Source organism: Rhincodon typus, chromosome 40 (genome assembly GCF_021869965.1).
Source record: "Rhincodon typus isolate 14 chromosome 40, sRhiTyp1.1, whole genome shotgun sequence".
Taxonomy (NCBI): domain Eukaryota; kingdom Metazoa; phylum Chordata; class Chondrichthyes; order Orectolobiformes; family Rhincodontidae; genus Rhincodon; species Rhincodon typus.
In genome coordinates, this window is record NC_063371.1 from 4,760,145 (window position 1) to 4,765,228 (window position 5,084).

A 5,084-nucleotide genomic window follows, 5' to 3' on the forward strand; every position below is an offset into this window, starting at 1 on the left:
GCACACCTTTCCAATCATATGTTCTGATGACTGTCTGACTCCCATTCAACTGTTTGCAGGCACAGAGTCATACAGCACTGAAAAAGAGGACCTTCAGCCCATCAAATCTGCAGCAACCTGTCTACACTCAGGACGCTGAGGGAAAATGCAACTTTGAAGGGGTTACTGAACTTCCAAAATATTGCCATGGGGACAAGGCAATGTCATTCCAAGTGAGGAAGAGGTCAAATTCACTGTCAACATGGAGGAGAGCATGGCAAAGGCAGCTCAGCTAAATTCACACTTCGGGAGCATTTCTTTGGTCCCTCGGCATTAGGTCTTTCTGAGAGAGGCAAGGGCCTAGTGGTATTATCGCTGGACTATAAATCCAGGGAATGATCTGGGGACCCAGGTTTGAATCCCACAATGGCAAGATTTGAATGCAATCCAATAAAAAAAATCTGGGATGAAGAGTCTACTGATTGCAATTGATTCATTGTCGATTGTCAGGAAAACCCCATCTGGTTCATTGGTGTCCTTCAGGGAAGGAAATCTGTCATCCTAACCTCGTCTGGCCGACGACATGTGATGCCAGGCCCACAGCAATCTGGTTGACTCTTAACAGCTCTCTGGCTTATTGGGGATAGACAATAAATGCTGGCCTAGCCGGTGAGCGAGTAACAGCAAAAAAAAATCTCCCAAAGTGGTCGAACCCAAGCACACGACGGATTGCAGCGATGGCATTATGGGGCAATATTTAACGCACAGCCTCAATTCCGCAACACAACATTTGGCAGCAGAACGCTTCTCCAACGAACTCCACCACCACCACCGCGCCCCCCCCCCCCCCCCCCCCCGCATCCTTCCTTTCTCCCAACAACATGGGACACTCTTCTCCATTAGAAAAAGGCAACATTCGCCACTTCAGTGACTGTTCATACGTGACATGTTGAGGTGAAACTTACACCTCTGCATTGCTGGCGAGCATAGAGCACTGATGGATCTCACTCCCGTTTAAAGTTTGCAGAACGCATAGAGTCTTGGAAAGTCAATGGAATGGCAGCGAATTCCCCACATTTCTGCGGTGAACGCAAGTCATCTGTGTTTTATTAAGGAGATAACCTTGGAACGGAACTAAATGGTCAATGGTAATTAGTCAGAACGTGTCACAGCAATCTGTAATTTATTCATCTTTTTGGACGCGCGGTAAAGGGCTGAAGTTGCTGTCTCAAATACCTCCAACACAATGGACAAGGAACAAAAGTGATTAGCACCAGACAATTTTTTTTGTCCGTGTGGTCATCCCGGAATGGGATTGAGGGCTGTTAAGAAACCAAAGGCGCCAGAGTGTCCAAGACCCAGGTCGAGAATGACAATGCTCTTGATCTCCGCGGTTCCTATGTCGATGTTGTTTTGATTTTAATTTTTCACATTTTTCTCTCTCTTGCCAGGATTGCTCAGCGCAAGCAGAGAGGATTCTGTGCAGGAGGGAAGAAGGACTGAGATAGGAGACAAGATCCACGGCGAAGAGTGCGCTGAGGAATGACAAGCCTTAGAATTTTAAACCTGACATGTTACTTCACCAGAAACCAACGTTGATCAGCCCACCGCATGGGTAACGGGTGTTTAAAGAGCTGAGAGAGAATGGGATGTGGAAGGCAGAGCAGGAATACACTGGGATACAAAGAATGATGGGATTAGTGAGTAAAACAGTGGTGTAGGTTTCAGAGAGAATCATAATAGTGGAACACCAGTAACAGTAGAATGCAAAGTTGTGTGAGAGACACAATAAAGGTAATAAGGTAGAAAGATTGCCAAAATCCCTAATCTTTCAATTGAAACTTCCAACCTCTTCTGTCTATAAAAGATATTTCACAGGAATGCTACCAGTCAAAACCTGACATGAAGTCACTGAAAGTTTGGTGAAAGCAGCATTTCTCAAAGGGGGGTGGAAAACGCGAGGGCGGGAATGGGAGGAGTTTGGCCTGGATGGCAGGAGGCAGAATTTGGTGTCTTAGCCTCACCACAAATCTCTCTTTTTTACCAAGTGACCTGAGAAAGATTAAATATTCCCATTTGCTTTATGAAGCCTACTATGGTATCACGACTCAATGTTATGTTAACATCAACCATATCAGTCCTCGGAAGATTCCAGTAATCATTTTGTCTGGTCATAGGATGAGGAGATGCCAAAGCAGTTTTCCCTAAAGATTTCCTACAGAGCATATTCTTGGGCTCCAGCACAGAAGGAACAAGAGATCTACCAAGTTTACACAGCAGCAGTTTCCCCAGAGGAATTCTGTTCATTTGGTAACATACATCAAGAACTGCATTCTGAATCATAATGATTACATCAAGTCCCAAGTGAAAACAAAGAATTCCTGCTCTGTTGAAGATTTGTGAACTGATGATTCTGAAAATCATAGCTGAGTCAAAAACAATGAACATGATGATGCGGATTACCAAATGCTACACGTTATCACCTTACTCCTTTGTGGAAAAGGGGCCAACTCAGCATTGCGCCAATGCACAAGGATTGGCTGGAATAGCATTTACAGTAACATCAGAACAAACAAAATGCTGTACATGGTATTGACACGTTTCCTTTTGTAGTGAGACCAGCCCGGCAGATAGCCCCAGGTTTGTTGGGCGATAAACTCAAGGCAGAAACAGAGGAGCTCAGTGCCATTCCAGAAGTGGTTCCACGTTGATAACAAGTGATGAGTTAACAAGGATATCGTTCAGAACTGGAGGCTAATAAGGGAATTGGCAGGCCAGATGTTTAGTGTGTTGTACACACAAACTGAAGTAATTTTATACATCATTGCTCCTAATTACACATCTTTGTAAAGATTGACTCATTTGTGCGTACTTTTATTATTTAAGTTGAAAGTATGAATTGCTTCAGTAAACTCAGTTGATAAATGATGTGTCTTGTGAAAATTTAGGTCTGGTTTTAATTTGCTGCAGAAGCAACGCCCCACCTGAAGAACAACTGCGCATTTTAATAAATGTTCCAGATGCGAAATATCATTAATGCAGAAGATACTTAGAACTAGACAGCAACCATTGGTTCACTGAATATTTGCACACACTTTTGTCGAAAAATTATGCAATTCTCACCTGTGGCTCGGTGTTTGCATCAGGATAAACTTGATTGCAGGTTGACACTACTGGGGGAGAGCTGCACTGTCAGAGGTACTTATTTTTCCCAACAATATCCTAAACTGAGGTCCTCATCTGTCTTCTAAACTGAATATGAATGATCCCATGGCATCATTTCCAAGAAGAGCAAGGTAGTTATCCCTAGGTTCCTGCCCACTATTAATCCCTCAGTCAACAGCATTACAGAAAAGATTATTTGGTTCTAACCCCATTAATGTTCATGGGACCTTGCTGTATACAAATTTGTTGCTATATGTTCTATGCTCCAGCAATTGACCTAACTTCAAAAGCTTGTCCTTGGCTGCAAAGTACTTTAGATCCTCCTATGTTGGTGCAAGATGCTATATGAATGTAAAGTCTTCTTTGAGTAGGAGAAGAGAACAGAGATTATAATGTGAAAAATTGCAATAATAATTTGAGAGCTCAAGCTATGGCCACATCCCTTGAAAAACTTTGCAACAAAAAAAATGCATCCAAAATCCATAATAAAATGTAACTTAGAGATTTCCTTCCAAGAAATGAGCATTCCCTTTTGAACATGCTGATTCTTCAAAGAAACCTTTGAACTCTTCATGGAAATCATGATGCTAATATCACTTCAACTCACTTAACTCAAATATTTATTGAGTCATACTGACAAGACCAGTTTGCAATGCAAGGAACAGAAATGTTGTTCTCTTGCCGAGCAAAGGTTTCCAATCAATTTCTAGCTCTCAAGAAAAGGCAGTCTGAAAAGGTAGATCTTTTAATCTAATCAATACAATAAAAAAGAGAATCTTCTTAGATGTCTCACGCTTGGTCAAACCAGAATATGAGAGTTATCTCCTGGTGGCATGATGTCAACCTCAAATTCATATTAAAAGGAAAGCTTTACTACTGAATGATTTGGCTTTGTAAGGACAAAGGATCCAGGTGAGAGTAATTGGTCAATGCAACCCATGATTAAAATGATTTGGTAAAGAGACAATGTCACTGCCTTAGGTAATCAAATGGAAAGCTCTCACAAACTTTTCATGCACGTCTAAACTACTTCAGCACCCTGAGAAGGGTTATTCACTGAGGAATCTCAGAAGGTAGAAGCTATGCAAGCCTATTATTTATGATCATGAATAAGCCAGTTGGCCCCTTGAGCCTGCTCGGTCATTTAACGAGATCATAGCTGGTGCAGTTGTGACCTCACCTCAACATTGTGCCCTTTCAGTCCCTTGTTAGTCAAGAATCTAATTCACACAAAAATTCTCCATGACCCAGTCTCTACAGCTGTTTATGGAAGAGAATTACACAGATTCATAACGTTGTGAGACAAAGGATTTTTCCTCAACTCTATTTTGAAAATGAGACTCTTTATTTTAAACGTTTTCCCCTCATTTTCGGGCTCTCCCACATGGGGAAACATCCTTTTACGATCCACCTTATAAAATCCAAAGAGAAATTTGACAAGTTTCAATATGGTCACTTCTCTCGATTCTTCTAATCTGCATTGCATCCGACCAATTTATTCATAAAATAACAGGTTCAATCAGGAATCAGTTGAGTGACCCTTGTCCGAATTGCACCCCATGTTGTTACATCTTTTATAAAAGCCGAAAGAACTGCGGATGCTGTAAATCAGGAACAAAAACAGAAGTTTCTGGAAAAGCTCAGCAGATCTGGCAGCATCTGTGAATAAAAATTAGAGTTAACATTTCAGGTCCGGTGACCCTTCCTTGTTACATCCTTTTCCCTGGAAGGAGATGAAAACTGCATCAAGGACTCAGTATCTAGTCTCGTCAATACCATGTATAAAGTTGCAGCAAAACTTTCTGACTGCTGTATTCCATGCTCCCCACAATGAAACTGAAAAGTCCAATCTGAGATAACAAGGTGTAGAGCTGGATGAACACAGCAGGCCAAGCAGCTTCAGAGGAGCAGGAAAGCTGACGTTTCGGGCCTAGACCCTT